The following is a 23,005-nucleotide window of genomic DNA, read 5'->3' as shown; positions in this document are numbered from 1 at the left end:
TCTTTGGGTGGACCTAATATAATTACAAGGAATAGAAGAGAGAGACAGGAAGGTCTTAGTCATAAAAGGAAATGAGAGAGGAGAGAGAAAAAGAGGGAGAAAAAGAGACAGACAGAGGGACAAAGAGAGAAAGGGACAAAGACAGAGATGGCAAGCTATTTGAAAATGTCCTACTACTGGCCTTGAAGATGGAAAGAGGAACAAAAGCAAAGAATGCAGGTGGCTTTCAGAAAACATCAAAAATTCTTTTCTAAAGCCTCCAGAGGGAATATATCCTGCTGACAGGCAGACTTCTTGATTTTAAGGCTTCTGATCTCAAACTGTAAGATAATAGGTTTGTGTTGTTTTAAACTGCTCAATTTGTGGTAATTTGTTACAGCACTAATATGAAGCCAATACAATCCCAGGAGTTATTTTCTGATAAGAGAATAGTTACTGATTAATGCTAGATTTTTAAAGTGTTTTATTATTGATTTTTAAAATCATGCATGAAGTTTTCACTCACATAGAAATAATAGTTTGGTAAATTCATTAGTACCGATCCTGTAGATCCAGCAATTAGCATTTAGCAATTTTCCTTCATCTGTCCCACACCTTTAATTTTCTTGTGCTGGAGTAAACAGTATAGCTAATCATAGACAATTATGTCATTTTACTTATAAATACTTCAATATGTATCTTTAATGATAAGGATCTTCTTTTAAAACTTAATCCCTTATGAATTTCATATCTTAAAAAATTAATAATAATTCCTTAATAACATCTAATATTCAGTTCATTAATGTTCATGTTTTCCAGATTATCTTCCAAATGAACTTTTACAGTTGGTTAATTAAAGTCCGAATCCAAATAAAGCCCACACATTACATTTGATTTTGTCTGTTAGTTGCTTTTATTTTGTAACTGCATCCTTCACACCCATCCCCCCCCCCCCCACCAAAGTCCTGCTTTTTCCTCCCATTGAGTTGTAAAGAAACTGGGTATTTGTCCTATCAAAATTGGATGGTTACTACTTACATTTTTCTTTTTTTTTTTTCCTCCAAATTTCCTGCAAAATAGTAGTTAGACCTAGAGGCTAGACTAGTTTGACTAGATCTATTCTTAGTCTGCTTGGGATTGAGTAGCTTAAACAATAGACATTTTTTTTCTCACAGATCTAGGGACCTCGAAGCCCAAGAAGTTGCTGGAAAGATAAGTTTCATTCTTGGACTTCCCTTGGTTTGTAGGCAGCCCCCATCTCTCTGTGTGTTCACGTGACCTCTTCTTTGTGGACACACAGGGAGAGAGGTAGACCAGGTTGTCTGGTGTCTCATAAAAACAGCACTAACCCCATTCTAAGCATCTTCCCTTCATTTAACTGACGTTTCCTCCCAAAGGCTCCACCTCCAAATATCACATTGGGGATTAGGGCTTCATTATGTGACTTTGGAGAGTGGGGTGAGACACAGTCCAAACTATAGCAATACAATTCAGTGGCTTTGTTTATTGGTAACAATATTGCACAGGTGAGAGACACCCTGTGCTTCACATTTCATCACACCATGAATGTATGTCTAGTTGACTTTCATTTAGTGACGCTAAGGTTGGATGATGTCCACTTGAACTGTAAAGTTTGCTGTGAGCATTTTTATCCATTGATACAATCTATTATTTTATTAGGAGATATATACAAGTATCAGATGCTCAACTGACTGAGCCAACCAGGTTGCCCCGGTCTTGGCGATTAAGACATGGATGTTTTGGGGTGCCATTGTACTGCCTACCACAGATGTAAAAATATGTTTTATTCACTTTTAGGTATCTATATTATATATTAAAATAAAATACTGAGAAAGAGAGAGAAAAAAAGGAGAAGAGACATTGGAGGAAAGCAAGAAACAGCAGCATGAGCTCAATATTAAAATAATTTTTTTATTTTATTCATTTTTGAGAGACAGAAACAGAGAGGGAGTTGGAGAGGAACACAGAATCCAAAACAGGCTTCAGGCTCTGAGCTGTCAGCACAGAGCCCGACACAGGGCTTGAACCTACGAACTGTGAGATCATGACCTGAGCCAAAGTCATAAGCCTACATGACTGAGCCACCCAGGTGCCCCTAGAGCTCAGTATTTTAAAAACTGAAATATGGGGTGCATGGGTGACTCAGTCAGTTAAGCGTCTGGCTTCCAGCTTCGGCTCAGGTCATGATCTCATGGTTCATGGGTTTGAGCCCTGCATCAGACTCTATGCTGACAGTTAGCTCAGAGCCTGGAGCCTGCTTCAGATTCTGTGTCTCCCCCTCTCTCTCTGACCCTCCCCTGCTGATGCTGTCTCTCTCTGTCTCTCAAAAATAAATAAAAAATATTTTAAAAAACCTGAAATATGAAATATGTGGTAACTTAGTAAACCCAAGAAATCTGAAACAAACGAGAGATTCAGTAAGAATTTTTCCCCCACTGATGATCTCTAGAAGCTCAGAAGTTATTGGCACCAGATAGCTGTGAAAGTAGGGCTGAAGGTGAGGCAGAAAACAGAATGTCTGGTTGACATTTTGTGTAAGTAATCAGACTACCTCCTTCACCTTCTGAAGCTAAACCTTGGCAGAAAGCTAGAGACTTATATAGAGAGGATGGAATGAGGATCTGCAGACTAGAGAACAACGGGTAAAGTTGAAGACACAAGTACCTCACCATACTCAGAAGCTTTATGTAAGTGTTATATACTGAATGTTGTGATTCTTGGTTTTCTCATACATAAAATAGGGACAATAAAAGTAATTAATAGGTCTGCTTGTGGGGGATGTCTGAAACATCTATAAGAGGCCCCAAAAATGGTTTTTAAACAGTCAGTATAGCCATGCATTGAGAGAGACCCTAGAGGTAAGCTGGATCCTTTCCATTTGCTTGGTCTTGACCCATCCACCCCTCTATATCTGCAATGAACTGAAGGTGAGTCTAAGAAAAGATATTGAACTTGAAGAACAAGTAGAATAGGAAATGTAAGAAAAAGCAAAATGGGCATGGTGTGGTCTACTTTTTTTTTTTTTTTAAACAAATAAAATAGGGACATGTGGAGCACCTGGGTGGCTCAGTCAGTTAAGCATCCAAATTTGGCTCAGGTCATGTTCTTACAGTTCTTGAGTTCGAGCCCTGTATTGGGCTCAGTGCTGACCGCTTGGAGCCTGGAGCCTGCTTCTGATTCTGTGTCTCGCTCTCTCTCTGCTCCTCCTCCACTCATGGTCTGTCTCTCTCTCTCTGTTTCTCAGAAATAAATAAACATTAACAAAGTTAAAAAATATACATATAATAAGGGCATGACTTGACAGTATCTAGATCTTTATAAATATAGTATAGATAACACAATTTTAGGTTACTTTAAGTACCTAAAAGCAATAAACTAATTGGTAAGTTTAGGCTCCAAATAGATTTCTTGCTAGAATAGCTTACTGAGTACATATTGTTGCAAATATTATTTTAAATTTTAAGTTTAAAATAATTATGAAACAACCTTATAGAGAGTTTGGGAAATAAAGAAAGGGAGAAAAATTATCTCCACAAATTCATAAATTAAACACAACCATCACTGAGATTTTGGAATCTCTTCCTTAAGGCTTCCAACAATCCACCTTCAGATAATTTTTTTTACATATTTGTAATCATTGTAAACATCAACTTTATATTGTGCTTTTAAAATATTTAATTTACACAAGCATTTTTATATTTCTACAGTCTTTCAAACTCTGTCATATTAGATTCTAATATTTATAATATTGACTTTAGAAATTGAAGTCATATTAAACTTTGTGGTACACACCATTATTGTGATGAACAACTTTGCACATCTTTTATAGTCTGGAATGGTTTTCTTACAATCAATCATAGACTTATTTTAAAGATATTGGACAATGTAATTATATAATCAGATACTTCAAATTACAAATGACTCTAATTAGAAGTGTTAGGGGCAAGGAAACTATTAGGTTAATTTTCAACCAAAGGTAAAAAATAAAAAAATTCTAAGTTATTGAAAATAATATTTCTCTTAAATTTATACCAAGGAAACTGAAAAGCCCCAAGCCCACTTGGGAATCATTTTAAAGTATTTTCAGTGATTAAAAAAAAAGACTAAAGTCTGTCAATTTTAGATCAAGTTCATAAAAGAATAGAATTTACCTAGCTTTGCATTATTAAAAAAAACTGTATGATAGGATTTTATTCAGATTGTTTAAATTGGCATCAACTATGGTAATGTTGGAAACCCTAACATGGTGAGGATACCTGGCTACTTTTTCTGCTTTATTCTTGCTTATCATGTACCTAATGAAAGTCATATAACTAATAATTTTCACTGTAACTTTAGATGAAAGATATTTTAATTTGTTGTGTCAACTCTGTGATATTCATCCACCTGATGTATCATCTTGGAAAAAATTTTCCAAATTATTAACATATTCAAATCACATTCCAAGTAGACTGAGCAATGACCACGTAATGATTACATCAAGTTTTGATATTTTTACACAGAAATAATAAAAACTTAAGGAAACTAACTTTGAGGTAAAGGTAGTTTATATGAATCTTTTGGATGCTTCACCTCTAGGAATTTACTCTCTTTCTATCAGGCAGACTAGGCTTGAACACATTACACAACTGGAGGAAAATATAAGTACATGAGATCCAATGTTAAAACACTGATAAAGGTTAGTAATCAAATTTTTTAAAGAGACTAATAAAATAAAAAAAAGAGACGAATAAAAATATACATATGTACTAAATACTCACCAAGTCTCAAAGATAAGACCACCTGAATGGATAACAAATGAAACCAAGTTGTTGCCTTCAGTGAACTCACAGTCTACAGAACTCAGAAGATCAAGAGTTGGTTTTTCCTTTCTCCTTTCCACTCTATCTGATTTATCTATCTCTATCATAGTGATTTTCTAACCATATTGAATTAATATTCTTTACGTTCTATAGAGTGCTACAAATAAAGGGGAGAAGATAGTTCTAAGTAAGAAAATAAAATCATACAGGAAGTGATATTTGCAATGGACTTGAAGAATCAGAAGATATGTGTAGAGAAGAAAAAAATTTCCAGGCCAAGTGAATTGAATACCCAAAGTACTTGGTTGTGAAAGAGTATAGCATACTCAAGTGAGGATGTATTAATGGGGGGTAGGAGCATAGAGGTGGGTCCTGTGAGGCTCAGGAAATCAATGGGGACCAGTTATGAATTCCAACGTCCATGAGTTCCGATTTTGTTTTGCAGGCAACAGGGATCCAATGGAGGATTAAAATCAGAAAGTTGTCAAATATGGTAGTATGGGTATTGGACAGAATGGGAAAATTCTGTTTAGTAGGGGACCAATTAAAGGCTATTCTTATGACCATGCTGACAGATTATGACAGGGCTGATGTAATATAGTGGGCTAGAAGGTATAGCACAGAAAATCTTTTCAGGTTAGAAACAACAGGATTCTCTTTCTTATTTCTTGCTTATTGGAAGAATGGAGTGAAAAAGAGATTGTTTTCAAGGCCCAAGTCTTGGGCCAGAAAGAAAGTCTGGAAATAGAATTTAGAATAACTTATCAAAATGAAAGTTGTTGTAGTGTGATGATTGAGAGTGTGAGATGTGACTGGGGACAAGGAAGAGCCTAATAAATTAGAGCATATAGAAAAGAAAAAACACCCCTATATTTTTCTAAACAGTATTCAGATTTTAAATAAACATTGACTGTAGTTTTAGATTTTTTTAAAACTTTTTAAGCAATGTCTACTCCCAGCATGGGACTTTAACTCACAACCCCAAGATCAAGAGTTTCATGCTCCACTGACTGAGCCAGCCAGGTGCCCCATGACTGTATTTTTAAATGGCCAACTACTCTGGTACATTTATATGCCAAATATAAGCCATTCTCAGATGATGTGTTAACATCAGTGTTGCCTTTAAACTGATGTTCTCAAATAATTTTGTGACAAAATGAGAAAATACTTCAAGTGCAGACAAAAACAGATGCATTTTAAGGGAAAATTTGTACTAACTAATCACAAATGTTTTCTTTGTGAATGGTTTTTCTAACTTTCCTGACTATTAGCACCAGCACTTTTTAGCTTCTTGGCTCTATGCCTGCATTCTTAGAAGTAAAAACATGTTTTGAGTAAGTTGGCTATTTTTAAGATGATTTTGAAACAGTTTTTCTGCATTAAGTCACTTTCACTGCTTCACATTATTGTGTGTAAACAAGATACAGTGTTTATAGGTGATATCCTCTAATTAGATATCTTATGTCCTTATGGTTAAAGTAGTTTATGAAAATTCTTGACTTGTTCTTTTGAAAATTTAATGTTGTCAATAGAAATGGAAAGAGATATTCTTTCTCTGTGTTTAATTATGACAAGGAGGAACTGGTTGAGAAATTTGTGAATAGCATGAAATTTGGGAGGCTATGTCTATGGTATCTTGAAGTGCATGATCAGTAGAGAATTACAAATGATGTTCAACATTTTTTTCTTTTTTTTATTCCTTGCCTCTCTCCTCTTTGTTTCCTCCTTTCTTCTCTTTTCTCTTTCCAGTCTTCTTTTGTTCATCCATTTGTTCCTTCCTTCCTTCCTTCTTAGATTTTCAGAATAGTAAGAATTAGGCAGAGAAGCCTACTATTTAGGAATGGGGAACTAACATTAATAGTCACAGAAAGAAAACTTATTTTTTCTTTCCTAATCTAAAACTAATAACTTTAAACTGTATTCAAGCTACAGGTCCAGTTGTTTTAACACCTGTTTTCTGAAAGTACTTTTGGGTGGTGAACATAAAGCTCCCCATTAGTCTTTGAAAAATTGTGGAAAGATGGCAGAAGTCTAAAAAAGAGTTGTTCTGATACTTTTAAAAAGAAGAAAATTATAAAGCTTGGGGATTTCTAACTAGTAAGCCTCACATCAATCCTTAGGAAAAATTTCTAGAATATATTATTAAATGGAAGCTAAGAAAACTTGTAAAGTACTTTCCAGTGAGAATCCAGCATGAGTTCCAAAAGAACCAGTCATGTTAAACACATCAGTTTTCTCTCTGCTAGTGTTACTAGATTGATAGATAAGGGCATGCTGTAAACACCATGTGGTTCCAATGGCCTAAGGTACTTGATAAAGTGACAGGTGTAAGCTGTTCATGACCAATGATTATTGTGAGAGGAGGCTTCACCCCAACCCGATCACCTATTCTTTACTTCTGTATGGATTTTGTTTGTAATGGACGTTTTTTTAAAGGTAAGTACGGGCCACTACATCTATCCTTATAATAATTTCATCTTGCTGATTTGGGGTCTGTTCTTTCAGCGTGCTAAGTTCACTTGAAGTTTTATTAGCTTTCCCTTCCAGCTTTGTGCCTGCCACCCACATATTCAATAATAAGGCTCCTCTTCTAGTGAAACACAAAGACCCAGATGCTCCCTCCTGGCTTATGAATCTATTTGACGGATGAGGTGCTGATTGGCTGATTGCCTTTCTTCATAGAAAGAAAGTGATTTGTTTCTTTTTTTTTTTTTAATTTTTTATGTCTTTTTTTTAATTTATTTTTGAGAGACAGAGAGAGACAGCGCGAGCAGGGGAGGGTCAGAGAGAGAGGGAAACGCAGAATCTGAAGCAGGCTCCAGGCTCTGAGCTGTCAGCACAGAGTCTGAGGCGGGGATTGAACCCACGAACTGTGAGATCATGATCTGAGCCGAGGCCGGACGCTTAACCGACTGAGCCACCCACGTGCCCCAAACGTGATTTGTTTCTTGCAGGTTATGTGACTGTGTAAGCTGCTGAGTTCTCCAAACTCAGTTATCTCATCTGTAGACTAGGAATAATAGAATTATCTTAAAAGTTCTTTTGGGGGGAGGGTAAATTATTGGCATAATATATGCATGCTAGTATATTATAGGAATTTCAATTTCATCATAAGATCGGATGGTTATTATTAGATAGGATGTAAATGTAGAGACAAGTGTCTCCACATGTATTAGGACATGGGATCAGAATAGTGAGAAATTATTATATCAGTTAATATTTTGGCTCTGCTAACTATTCAAAATATTCATAGAAATCTAGGAAAATAAAAAACAGACTTAGAATCTATTCCCGAGCCAATTCTATGGAATATTGCCATCTACAAAGCAAGTAATAAAAATACCCATTACAGTCTTTCATTCCAGGTTCCAGGGGAAATCTTTTATGGTCATGATTTAAATTTTTAATGTAAAAATCTCTTTTATATGGAGGGAACATAACTTTTTAAATGTTTCTTTATTTTTATAAGAGAGAGCGAGAGAGTGCAGAAGAGGGGCAGAGAGACAGGGAGACGCAGAATCCAAAGCAGGCTCCAGGATCTGAGCTGTCAGCACAGAGCCAAATGCAGGGCTTGAACCCATGAACCATGAGATCATGACTTGAGCCAAAGTTAGACACTTAACTGACTGAGCCACCAAGGTGCCCCTTATAGAGAGAATATAGACATTCCATCCATGGCTAGATCAATTGTTAAAATTATATTGTTTCCTGTAGTATCTGAGGAAAATAACCATACCATACATAATTATAATTCTTAGTCATATCAATGGCCTTAATTATTAACATTGTATACGGTTATTATGGTTTTCATTATTTCATTGTTCTTGGAATCAAAACTTCTAATTGAAGTCTTGTAAACTTTTATTTTTGATTATATTTTATTTTATTTTTTGCATTTATTTTTGAGAGACAGGGAGAAACAGCACAAGTGGGAGAGGGGCAGAGAGAGAATGAGACACAGAATCCAAGGCAGGCTCTAGGCTCCGAGATGTCAGCACAGAGCCCAATGCAGGGCTCGAACTCACAAACTGTGAGATTATGACCTGAGTCAAAGTCGGATGCCCAACCGACTGAGCCACCCTGGCATCCCAATTCTTGTAAACTTTTAAATATACATGTGAAAATTAATATTAAAACTACATTTAGATTCAAAGGCAAACATTGTTTTACTTCAACCTAAGAGATGGGGAAAAAGAAAGTCAAAATGTATGATTATAAGTTAGAGATTTCACCTTTGGTAATTAATTTTTGCATTTACCTAAATGATGTATTCAAGGAGTGACTGGTATAAATAAAAGTATGTTTGGACATAAAGATAGGGACTATAGATTATTATGTCAGATCATAGTGGAGTGCATTCACTTTGCCCCATTCCTCTGAATTCTTCATGTATTAGAGAACACTTAATCATCCAAACAGGGATTTTGGCTTGGCTCACTCAGTTCTACAGCTTCCGTTTTCATCATCCTGTCTATTAGAGAAGGCGTTTCAGACAGAAGTGCTTGCCCGAGGCCAAGGAGGTTGTGTGGGCTCAAGTACCTGCACGTTCACTCAGTGAAAACACCTTGCTTCTGAAGAAGTTTATAATTAGTAACAGTTTGAAAGCTCTCATTTTAAATGGAGAGAAACCATTTAGGGATTAGTTTGGGTATGTGTAAGAAACAAGGAGGTGATGAAAGATGTTTGGTGCCAAGTTCTGTTACAGGAACCTAATCTGATATTCCTTACATATAAGAAATTGTCTCCTCTTTTCGGTCCTTCCTTTTTCAATGATAAAAGTGACCCATCCCTTTGGAATGAGAAGTTTCTGGAGGGGGATTGGCTTATGAGAAAAGCAGGATTGGTGTGTGAGATCATATCCTGTACCCAGTAAAGGTAGAGTTTACCCTCACACTCCTTTATTACTAACCAAATCAGTAGTTTTGCACAAAAACAATTCACCTTCCCCTTTGTGGGGTTATTAGCTCTTTCTGTCTACATATAAGGACAGATACAATATGATCCTGTAAGGATGTTTGTAATAAAATTTGTCCTCTTGGTCATTAGGTCAATAGTTTTCAAATTGGACAATTTTACCTCCAAGGGAAAATGTGTCAGTTCCAAGACACATTTTATTGTCACACATGGTGGGGAGGGGTTATGTTATTGGCATATAATGAGTAGAGACCATGGATGCTACTAAATATTATAGGTTACATAAGAAGCCCTCTATAACAAACATGTATCTGGCCCAAAATATCAATAGTGTGGAGGTTGAGAAATTGCATTACTTAAACATGTTTTGGGGATGGATGATAGGCTATTTATGAACAAAGTCTGATAAACTCATAGAACAGCAAGTAACATGAACTCCTTTCAGTTTAAGGTGTTTAGTCTGGAGAAGCTATTAACTAAAGCAGTGTACTACAGACCTTGATAGAGGTATACAAAAGAAACTGTTACTGAGGGAAAAAAATATTGAACTTCAATTAAGAAATTAGGAAGGCCTATTGCTAGTGACATTTTATGATAAAATGTGTAATATTTAGCTGCTCTCAGTTGCAAGTAGCAAAAAAATCTGTCAATAAGGGAGATTCACATAACTGGAAAGTCTAGAGGTAAAGTTAGCTTTGGTGTTGGTTTGCTTCAGCAGCTTAGGTCTTATGGAAAGACCTGGTATAACCCTCTGCCTTTCTGAATGGCAAACTTCAATTTAAAACCCATTCTCCTTCATGTTCATAAAATGGCTTACTAACTACACATCGGTTGCAAGAGAAGACAGAATGTTAATTCTAGAATCCCCTGAGGAAGAGTCAGGAAATATTTTTCACACAAGTCTCACTTTATGTCTTACTGTCTCTCATTGGGACTCCAACTAGGGTTTAAAATCATGCTGATTAGCTAGAGCTGAGCCAGACTCAAACCATAGCACCAGGGAAGTTGGATATTTGGGGTGGCTATTGAAAGAAACAAAACAGATGGTAGCAAAGCAACTAAAAATGTCTACTATATGTGGGATGAGTTTTCAAGGCAAAAGAAACAGCCTGGATAAAGGCATAGAGGAAAGAAAGAGGGGGAAGGCTGCTCAAACTGAATCTCTACAGGCATAGAGGAAAGAGAGAGGGGGAAGGCTGCTCAAACTGAATCTCTAAAGCAGTTGATATGGCTGGAATCGAGGAGATATCATGAGAAGTAGAAAGAAATGAAGTTGGAAAGGAAGGCAGTCACCAGTTTATAAAAGCATCTCAATGCCATGATAAGGACATTATTCTGTAACCAATTCTGAACTGTTAAAGGATTTTAAGCAGAGGAAAGACATGATAAGAATTATTTTTTAAAAGAATTCTTTGGTGGTATTGAGAAAAATGGGAAAAATGAAAAGGAAGTTGAAAGTGGAAGCAAAGGGAACTGTAATTTGAGACAATTGGCTTAAATCTCTTGTTTTATTTGTAATATAATAAAAGTATATGTTCTTGTTATGATGATTAAATTAGATGTGGAAAATGTGTAACACATAGCAGGAATCAAAACGTTAGTAATCATATGTTCACATACTTGTGAGCACTGGTTTGGCATTTCATCTGTACTACTTACTATGTGAACTTGATCAAATTAAATACCTTAAATGAGTCCATTTCCTCTCTAGTCCACATTACATGATTATTATCAGGACTAAGTGAGATTATGTTTTTAAAAAGGACAGTGTAACTGAAGGAGACCATAATAGCACAAGTCAATGAGATGAAGAGGGTACCTGGCTGGCTTAGTTGGTAGAGCATGCAACTCTTGATCTTGGCATTGAAAATTCAAGCCCCATGTTGAGTAGAGGTTACTTAAACGTAAAGGGATGAAGAGAGGTAGGGAAAGTGAATATATACCTTAGAGAAAGAATCAACAGGGTTTGCTAGATATGACATAACAAGAAACCAATTATGGCTCCTGGAGATTTTGGTGTAAGCAACTGGGTAGATTGTGAGAACCAAGTTTTATTTCATGTTTTGAACATTTTAAATGTGAAATGTTGGTAAGATATGTAAGTTGAGATGTCAGGAAAGAAGTTAGATAGGCAACTTGAGCTTAGTGCTGTCTATACCAGGAATATAGATATGGATGTTGACAACACATCTGTAGTAGTAATACTAAGGGAGCTATGAGATCAACTATGGAGAGTGAGAGTACAGAAAGGGAAGACATCAGCAAGAGTGAAAAATCTGAAGGAGTCTACATTTAGGATTGTAAGAATGGTGGAATCAGCAAAAGAGACTGAGAAGTAAAAGCCAGTGAGTTAAGAAAAAAAATATTAAGAACATGTAAGTTTCAAAGAAGGAAGAAGTGATCAGCTGTGTCAAGCTCAGATGAGAGGCTGAGAAAGGTAAACCCCAAATCCATTGATTTAGCAGTATCTGGCCTCTTAATCCTTAACAGAAGCAATGCCAATGGACTTCTGGAAGTGGAATCTAGACAGAAGTGGGCTGAGAAGTAATGAGAAGAAAGGAACTGGATACAAAATATCATGGAAAGATTGAGAAATATTGAGAAAGATATGCCTTATTTTTTAAAAATTACCACAAAGGAAAATTCTCAAGTAGAGCTGAGAACTGAAATAGAATTTAAGTCAGAACGTCAGTAATAGGAAGATTTTATTGTTGCTTTAGAGTAAGAATTCGAAAACATAATTGCCTGTTGATGGAAATGACACAGCTGGAGGGAAAGGGGCTGTAACTGAAGGAGCAAAGACCTTAAGCAGTTGTGAGCTCTTAGACCAGGGTATAGTGAGAGATAGGTTTTTGAGACAGGGATGTTGCGTTCTCCTTCATAACAGGATGGTAAGAAAGAAAAGGTGGTGCAGAGGCAGAAGGGTTTACAGGTTTAGAGGGGAAAATCAAGGAGTGCTGGTCTAATGAGGTTTAGGTATGGGTTTTTCTTCATTCACCTTGCCTGGCATTTGGGTCTTTTCAAATTGAAAACTGGTTTTCTTTTTAAAACAGTTTTTTAAAGAGCTGTTTTAGGTTTACAACAAAATAGAGAGGAAAGTAGAGATTTCCCAAATATCTCCTGCCCATACACAAGTCTAGCCTTCCATTATCAACATCATTCACCAGAAAGGTACCTTTTTTTTTTTTAATCAAGGATTGACTTACATTGACTTATCATAATCACTCAATGTCTATCGTTTACCTTAGGATTCACTGTTTGGGTTGTATATTCTATGGGTTTAGACCAAGTATATAATAACATATATCTGTCACTATATCATACAGGGTATTTTCATTACCATAATTTTCATTATTGTGTTCATAGTTTTGTCTTTTTCACAATATATCATAGTTGGAATTATACAATATGTTACCCTGTCTGATTGGCTTCTTATGCATTTAAGTTTCCTTCATGACTTTCCATGGCTTGATAACTCATTTCCTTTTACTGCTGAATGATTTTCTTTTGTCTGAATGTACCACAGTTGATTTAAGCATTCACCTACTGAGGGACATCTTAATTGCTTCTAAGTGTTGGCAAGTATGAATAAGGTTGCTACAAATGTACATATACTTTTTCATGGACATAAGTCCAGCTCCTGTTGGTGAATTCCAAGGAGCATCCTTGCTGGATCACACAGCAAAAGTATGGTTTGGTTTTAAAAGAAATTCCCAAACTGTCTTCAAAAATAGCCGTACTGGGGAACCTGGGTGGCTCTGTTGGTTAGACATCTTACTTCAGCTCAGGTCATGACCTGACAGTTCATGAATTCAAGCCCCACATTGGAATGTGTGCTGATAGCTTGGAGCCTGGAGCCTGCTTCAAATTCTATGTCTCTCTCTCTCTCTCTCTGCCCCTCCCCACTTGTGCTCTGTCTCTCTACCTCTCTTTCTCTCAAAAATAAATAAACTCTAAAAAAAATTAAAACATTCTTTTAGTTAATGTCTGTACCATTTTGCATTCCCATCAGCAACATATGAGAATTCCTGTTGGTTCACATCCTCACTAGCATTTGCTATTGATATAGTGTTCTGGATTTAGGCCATTCTAATAGGTATGTACTGGTATCTCATTGTTTTAATTTGTGTTTTCTCATGACACATGATGTGGACCATCTTTTCATATACTTATATATATATTGTCATGTGCTAATAAATCCTTGTATCATATTATAATAAATTTCTGTTGCATACTGTTTCTAATTCCCTCCTTTCTTTCTGGCTCAATGACTTTTTCCATTGAAAATAGAATCTAATATCTATTTTAACTGTTGTTTCTATTGAGAAAATTTTCCTCATTATCTTGGGATTATTAGAAACAAGTTAATATTTCAAAAACTAAGGAAATGATGATCAAAAGCAGTACCATATTGGGTTTCTTATAAATATTGCTAGTTATAATAATAACACCACTTTCTGCACAACAGTTTGTCTTTCAAGAAACAATTTTTAAAGAATGCTCATTTATTTATTTTGAGAGAGAGCATGCACGCACAAGTGAGGGAGGAGCAAAGAGCTAGGGAGAGAGAATCTCAGGCAACCTTTTCTAGAAACGTTCTTATACCTTTCTTTAGACGTTCTATTACTAATAGACATGTTCTTCAACATCAGTCTAGAACTTTGGAAGAAAATTTACATAGCTTTTGAAGTGAATTTTCTGCTTTAATCTGAAATACAAGAGATACAAATGGGGCATTACTATTTTATAGCTATGAAAACAGTTAGAGAGCTACCTAGTGAGAAATGATATTGTCAGAACCAGAGCCAGGTAAGTTCTGTGAGTCCAAGCAACACTGGTCTGAAATAGAGAGCCAGAGAGACCAGGGCTGAGTCTTCACTCCATTGCTTTCTGTGTGATCTTGAGTGGCTGACTTAACCTCTCTGAATTTGAATTGTATTTTCTGTAAAGCAGAGATCATAGTATCTGTCTTGGTCAGCAATTGTATCAGCAATAAAACACTAGCTTGGTAAATTCATGGTAAACTCAGAATAAATAGTAATGATGACAACTAACACTCCTATTGCTATTAATCCAACTACTACTTCTATTCATTTGGCAGTTTGGGATATTTTAGTTAAAATGCATATTAAAGGACTTTCATGGGGCACCTGGGTGGCTCAGTTGGCTGACAAGTATCTGACTCTTGATTTTGTCTCAGGTCATGATCCCAGGGTCCTGAGTGAGTCCTGCATCAGGCTCCATGATGAACATGGAGACTGCTTAATATTCTCTCTCTCTCCCTCTGCCCTTTCCCCCTGCTTATGCTCTCTCTCTCTCAAATAAAAAAAAGGGGGTTTTCATGTTGATGATGACTATGAGCATATTTCTAGATGTTACTTGTCCATGACAAAGACTTGTCATTTTGTCTTCTAATTGATGTGATAAATTGTGAGCAAAAGGATTTAAAAAAACCCTATCTTTGTAGTGAAAAACTATCTTAAAAGCAGTGATTCTGTGTTTGTACTTCCCAATTCCCCACAATTATTGTTATATACTCTACACATTTAATATTGTACAAAGCATGGGTCTTTATTCTTTTAAATAAGTCTCTGGTTCAGATGCTTCAAGGAAGAAACACTGAAAAACCAGTGCTGATTCTTATTGTTTGGAGTCAGTGATGGTTGCCTGGTAGATTAGATCGCCATTTAACATAAATGAATAAAATATGACTAATAAACTGACAGGACTCTAGTGAAAGCTTAAGTAGTAGTTTGAGCTAGTTAAAACACTTTCCTCCCAGGATTAATAACAATTATTATTTAGGTCCTTTAATTTATTTACCTTCTGTCTGGAAAGTTTTCTTCTTTCTGTACCCACTTAACTTCTGTTTCTCTTCGAGATCTTAGCTCGGATGCTACTTCCTTAAGGAAGACTTTGCTGACCATCCCCAGGCTAAGAAAGTTTCCTTGTTAGTCTTTCTAATAGTATTGCATGTCTTTTCTAGAACTTGTTAAGTATTTGATTACTTGGTTGATACCTGCCTCTTTGCTAGAACAAAGGCTCCACCAGGGCAGAGATCACCTTTCTTTCAAACAGTAGATGATAAATAATATTTTTAAATATATAAATGGCATTTGACATTCACACTGAAGCCAGATATCCCTAATAAGAACTGTAGCATTAATCTTGACCTTCAGAAAGATCTTATTAATTATGGTTCTTTATTTTAAAATGTGTCCCATTAGATTAGGACACACAGGACCAAGCCTTGGCAAGTAGAAATATAGGAATCCTATTAGTGGGGAAATTATACTTTGAATTCAGAATAAATGAATGTAAATTGCCCACCTCATTCCACACTAAATATATAACCTCTAAAGCCACACTAGATATGAAGTAAAGGGGAGAACAACTCAGAAAAAATATCTTTCTGACATACACATATAAAGTATATTCCAATATTTGGACCATTAGTAATTTTTGTTATCATTGTTAAGTTTATATTATTAGTCACTGTGATGCTTACTAGCAGAACTAAAAGAAATGTATTCCACCACCAAGAAGTTCTGTATTTCTGCTTGCTAAGGATGTGGCCCTTTGTCTTCTTTTATTTATTTATTTTAGTTTTATGTATTTATTTTGCATGCACAAGTGAGGGAGGGGCAGTAAGAGAGGAAGAGAGAGAATCCCAAGAAGGCTCCACTCTCAGAGAGGAGCCCAATGTGGGGCTCAATCCCACAAATGTGAGATCATGACCTGAGCTGAAACCAAGAGTTGGCTGCTAAAACAACTAAGCACTCTAGAAGCCCTTGGTGCTGTGTCTTCTAATACAGTGGGATAAATTTTAGGGGATCCTGGGTGGCTCAGTCTGTTAAGCATCCAACTCTTGATTTTGGCTCAATCATGATCTCATGGCTTGCAAGTTTGAGCCCCGTGCCGGGCTCCATGCTGACAGCGTGGGTCCTTCTTGGGATTCTCTCTCTGTCCCTCTGCCCCGCTCCTGATTTCTCTCCTTCTCTCTCTCTCTAAAATAAATAAATAAACATTAAAAAAATAATATAGTGGGACACATTTTAAAATTTAAAAATTGCTATAAATAACGCTTTCTCATAAACCCTTTCTAGGTTAAAGAAGAAAGCATAAATCAAGACAGATAAATGAATAAGTGAATCATTGTATAACCAAAGAAAATTATTATGCAAATATTAACATGGTGTTGTCAAACAATATTCATTGACACGAAAAATTACCAAAACTATAATGTTAAAACAAAAATAATTAGGTTGAAGGTGCCTAAGTGGCTCATTGGTTAAATGTCTGACTCTTGATTTTGGTTTACTTCATGATCTCATGGTTTGTGAGTTTAAGCTTTGTGTTGTGCTCTGTGATGTCAGTGTGGAGCCTACTTGGGATTCTCTCTCTCTCCTCTCTTTATGCCCCTATCCTGCTGATGCTCACTCTCTCTCAAAATAAATAAATAAATAAACTTCAAATAATAATAATAATAATAGTAATTAGGTGTAAAGTTTCATATCCTATAAAAATTCAATCTTGTCAGATATATATTATAATGATTAAGAAAGATGACAAGTAGTGTTATTATGGGTTGTTATTATTTTCTTCTTTATTCTTTTCTATAGTTGCCAAATTTATTAAAATTAGCATCTAATGCATTTTAAAGCATATAGAAAATGGTGATTATTATTATCCCCTATTTCAGAAAGTCTGGCTCAGTTCATCTCAACACAATAAAAATGAGTTAACTTCTTAAACCTTTTCACATCCTTACCCCACAACCACTTCCTCCATGTAGACCTCTGTTTATTCATGATCTATAAAATTATTCATTTCAACAGGTAATTTTTGATATCTCAATGATATCCTTTAAAATAATAGCTATACTTTATAAAATAATAGCTATACTTCAAAATTAAGCTATAGTCCTTATATCTATAGCAATGGCATAGAGTATGGAAGATCAATGTTAGATTTCATCATAGAAAAAATTTCCCCAAAATAATTCATAATCTTATAAGTGTTATCTGACATCTTAAAGTACTTATGGCTTAGTTTTGTTAACCACTGACTCTAACCAGGAAATTCAATAGTTTGCCACTGCATTTGCAATAAAATGCAAGTTCCTTACGATACCTGTCTCTGCCTTCCTTGAAGACTCATTTCACACCTCTCTCCTTTTTGCTCCTGGTAATAGTTACCCTAGACTCTCATCTGATCCTAAAATGGACTCAAATTCTTTTGCTTCTTGAGGTCTTAGGATTTGCTGTTCCCTATAAACAGGTTATGCAGGTTTTTTCACGTGGCTGGAGCTGTGCCTCAATTCAAACATCCCCTTACAGAGATTGCCTGAATACATATCACACTTGTTTCTTTCTTAGCTAGTAGCATCTTGCTTAAATTTGGATTGCTTTGCACATTTAACTGCCTGGTCTCCTCAATGGAAAGTGACCTTTGTGAGAAAAGGGAACTTGTCCCTCTTGTTCATCTCTTTTTCCATGGTGGCAAGAATATTTGCATATATATATATTTGAATATATAAATAAAGATAAATTATTTTCCCATTCATTCCCCTATCCTCTAACATCCAGATTATAAAGAATTTGAATATAAAAAATTGCTAGATTCAGATGCAGATGAAGTTTAAATAATTCCTGAAATTTATCCAAAAAATATTCAGTTTCAAAAAGAATAAAACTGGATCAAAGTTCTTATAAAATAAATACAAGAGATAGATTAAATATGACCATTAAAGCATATTTGCAAAGGTATTAGAAAGTCACAGTATTCCGTAATAACCCTAATACTTATTATAAAAAATTTTTTGCAATTTTATATTTTTTTATTACAGAGCCACATGTATAGATAGATTTACAGCAATATTTTTTCTTTGATTCCAAATATATTCATGTTTAGAAATACTTCTTCCCTGAATTCTACATGTGTTTCTTATCATACACATGAACATGGATGTGATTTACACATATGCTGATGACTTATTTATGACTCCTATTTGGCTATATCCTTTATTTTTCAGCTTCATAGGTTTTTTTCCATCACAATGGAAGCATTTGGTATTTTCCAATCTTTAATCTTCAAACATTTCCCTTTAAATTTCTCATAATTATGTAATTACATTGCAGGATGGCCCCATGACTCCATTTTATTAACGACACATTAGAAAACACCTGACAAGGAGTATTCTCAGGGTCACTAAGATCCTTCTCTGTGCTCAGTGACTCACAAGTAACATTTCAGACCCAAACACCAGTAAAGGAGAAGCTACCCAATCTAACTATAAAATTGTATTGTAGCTGGACCTATCTTGGCTAAATTTCATTTTCTTTTTTATGAAAAATACATTAATTCTTAATTTCCTATGACACCACAGCCTTTGTGTCAACATGCTTTATAACATGATGACTTAATATATGTTGAAATACCTGTATGCCTAACTCTTTAACAGAGATCATCTTCCACATTAACTATTCAAAAAGGTTAAAAAAAAAAAAAGAAAAAGGAAAGAAAAGAAAAAGGTTTTAGGGAGGGTGTAGTCTTGGAAATTCCCATCAGAATTGGAAGTTTATTGAGAAATCAAGATGTAGCAAATGATTCTATTGCTCCTGATGTGCCCTATAAAAATAATTTATGCCATAAATTTTTTTGTTCTTTAGCAGAAATTAACATAATGAAGATCTAATAAAGTTTCAAAGTTTGAACAATAAAACCTTTGTCCAAAACAGAAGTGAACTTAGCATTTTTACAAATAAATCTACCAAGATACATTTTTAACCTTTAAGCCTGAAAACAAGTTTAATATTCTTTTGTTAAATTACATCACATTTCTCCCAAATCCTAGTTGGCTCAGAAATAAGACAAAGATAGGAAAGTACCCAGAACTTTAAATAAGGTAAGATTTATTAAAGAGTCTGATAATAAGTTGATTAAACATGATGATACTGACCTTGACCCAGAGTAAACCCATTAAACTTCCCAGGCCTGTTGGAAATTGCCTCGGGAACCCGAGCCTCTTACCCATCCTAAATCTAAGGAATATCCAGAGACCAAAGAGCATAAAAGGACTTGGGGCTCAATAGAAATAATTATAAAGATAACATAAAGTGGTACCTGGAAAAATAGTAAGTTCAAAAATCATTAGAAATGAATAAGTTTAGAATGTGAGCAATTTCCTGGTGTTTATAGAGAAATATTTCTCTAAAACCCTTGGAACATAAATATGTATTGTGACTCTCCAGGAGAGGGCTGTAGTAAACTGATTTTTTAAAATGTAAATGACCATGGAACAATTTTGTCCTGGGACAGTCATTGGACTAGTGCTTCAAAGCATACCATTTAGTAAATTCAGCTGTCCTATCAACTTTTGCTTATTCAGATATTGATTGGCTAACTTTTAAGATATCCTATCTCTCTTTGATCAGCATCTATTTTATATTGCTAATCATGTCAATGAGTCATTTCAACTAAATTACAGTTAGGGAAAGGAAGAGATAAAATATAAAGCAACATTTATCACTATTTATAGCTCTAGGTTTTGGTTTGTTTGGTTTTGGTTTTAACTTGGTGATGGGACACTTATTTGAATGACTAATTGGAAACTAGCCCTCCTTTTTCTAGCAATTTTTCATTCTCTCTCTCTCTTTCCCTCTGTCTGTCTGTCTCTCTTTCTCTTTCTCTCTCTCTCTTTTAGAATTGCTCCTCTCTTCATTACACCATGGGAGTTATGCTCTTCCTACAGTAATATCCTGCTTCCTGGTCATAGTTGTTAGATTATAGGTGGCCACTGGGTCCGAGATGGGTCAAAAAGAATATGATAGGGGCGCCTGGGTGGCTCAGTTGGTTGAGCATCTGGCTTCGGCTCAGGTCGTGATCTCACAGTTCGTGGGTTCCAGCCCTGCGTCGGGCTCTGTGCTGACAGCTCAGAGTCTGGAGCCTGTCTTCAAATTCTGTGTCTCCCTCTCACTCTGACCCTCCCCTGCTCGTGCTGTCTCTTTCTCTCCCTCAAAAATAAATAAAACATTAATATATATATTTAAATTAAAAAAAAAAAAAGAATATGATATGAGACTAGGAAAAAGCAGAGACCAGTTAGTTACTAATGATTGAATTCCTAAACTTCAAACTTGGGCTCTGTTGGCCATCATGTTTTCTGTCAACAGGAAAAGTAAGAGAAGGAAGACATGGAAGGAGGAAGGGAAGAGGGAAGAGGGAAGAGCAAAGCAGAGATGAAAGTTGGAGGAGACCCCTGATTAAATTCCCATCCCACTTGTGCTTGTGGTAGTCTTTATGTTCATGAAGGAAACCAATTACATGGAATACAGTTCCCTTTTGCTTATTAGCTAATCAGAGTTAGTTTCAGTTACTTATAACCAAAAGAATTTTAATTACTTCATCGAGGCATAAACAATTCAATTATTAAGTAAAATCAGAGGCTTTATGTCTAATTTTTGGCAATTCTTATGTAAATAAAAATTCATATTTTATTTTTAAGGTGGAATTTAATATTTAAACCCAGGTCTTTTTAACAGGCACACTTTACAGAAAATCGTAGCTAAGCTATTATTTTGAGGAAACTAATATTTGTAATCAATTAACAATATTGAATACATACTTTTATTATAGAACTCACAGTCTTCAGGTTCTCTGCTTTTGCTGTCTTGCTTGTTCCTTCTTCCAGATGTGCCAGGCACTAATAATAAGATGCTGTTACATTCTGCATAAAGATAATGAAACAACAACAACAAATAGCATAGATCTCTGAAAGCATGGGATTTGTGAAGTGCAATGGCAGAAGACTTTGTGAAGAAGGTTGAATTCGAATAGAAATGTAAAGGATGGGTAATAGAAAAAGGGAAGGAGACATCTCAGGAGAGTTGCCAGCATGAAGAAAGGTAGAAAGGTATAAAAATGAATAATATGTTCAAGAAATGATGGATGCATTCTTGGATTAGAATGTGAGATCTGAATGATATGATTGTGGAAAGATTGGTTGAAAACAGGTGGTCATTGAGAATGGAAATTAGTAATGGCTTTTAACCAATAGAGGAACATATATGGTTCATTTTTAGAAAGATAACTTTGGGGTTACTGTAAAGGGTGTCTGCAAATGGAAAGATACTGAACAAAAAGTCTTTATTGTTGATTATTTAAGATACAACGAGTGACCAAACTAGCACTACAAAAAAGAATGTATTGCAGAGGCACTTTGAAATGTGATCAGCATAGTCTAGTCAGATGTTGAGAATTTAATGTTGGAAGTGAGAGAGAGAGAGAAGATGAAGTTGTCAGAGGTTCTTAAACAGAGAAGTGGATGGTGATATTAACAGAAACATAATATAGAACTGAATGAATAAGGAAATAGAAGTCATCTTTGAACATCAGATTGAAATACTTCGGAGCACCTAGGTTTACATATACAATAGGCAGCCAGATGTATAGTAATAAACATTATCCTTGTTATAAAAATGATCAGGACAAGAAGTAGAGACATGGAAATCATCACCCTCAACTGAGAAAGAAACCAGAAAGAAAATCAAGAGAATGACTTTGACAGAGATAAGGGAAAACAAAGTTTCCATGAGGTGAGGTCAAATATACAACAGTGAGGTCAAGCAAGATGAAACTGAAACGCACAGTGGTTGGGTAAGACACAATAGACATGCTACGTTAGCATTAGAGCATTCTATAGATAATTTCCCCATTTCCGTGAAGCAAAAAATCGTACTTTGTGGAGCCTATCTCCTGAATTCCCCATAGGAATTCCAAAAACCCCATATTGGCTTGTCAGTAAGACCAAGTTGGAAATACCCAAAGGAGTCTATTTACATAAGTGACTGAAGGACCATCAGGAACAGAACTCATTCTGAGAGAAGGATGAGTCAGTCCCTAGTCAGAGGGTCAGTGCCCTAATGGCAAGGTAATTCTGAGTAAAGCTGGGGATGTGTTGCTGAGCTTGTCCTTCTAGTTTACCCTTGTCCCCAGAGACTTGTGCCAGAGCCCTAAAAGAAGAGATGATAAAAATAACAGCTATATTTAAAAGCTTGAGGGGACAAGGAAACAGTAAAAGAGTGTAGCAAAGATGTGGAATAAGGGAAATGCTCCCTTGTGGTTGTTTTTGGAGCAGGTTGAGGTATGGACCAGGCACAATACCCGAAAAAGAGAAGATGCAGGAGAGAATGTAAGCAACAGAAACCAAGGAGAAGAGGAAGGAACAGCTTTGCGGTGTCTGTGCTGTGAAGCACAAGTGTGTCAAAACTCAGATTCTTTGAATCATG

At 35.6% G+C, this 23,005-nt stretch overlaps 1 long non-coding RNA gene across 1 annotated transcript in view; it reads right to left on the bottom strand.

The window, feature by feature from the left end:
* Positions 1–3,196: 3,196 nt before the first annotated feature.
* The window catches only part of LOC115286678, a 40,478-nt gene continuing 20,669 nt past the window's right edge, over positions 3,197–23,005 (bottom strand). The window contains exons 3-4 of the long non-coding RNA XR_003906206.1: positions 21,343–21,444; positions 3,197–3,233 (exon numbers count right to left, since the gene is read on the bottom strand). This is a non-coding gene — a long non-coding RNA (uncharacterized LOC115286678). The remainder of the gene's footprint in view (positions 3,234–21,342; positions 21,445–23,005) is intronic.

The sequence above is a fragment of the Suricata suricatta genome, chromosome 3, assembly GCF_006229205.1.
Source record: "Suricata suricatta isolate VVHF042 chromosome 3, meerkat_22Aug2017_6uvM2_HiC, whole genome shotgun sequence".
NCBI lineage: Eukaryota > Metazoa > Chordata > Mammalia > Carnivora > Herpestidae > Suricata > Suricata suricatta.
This window is presented reverse-complemented; position numbering and strand designations above follow the sequence as displayed.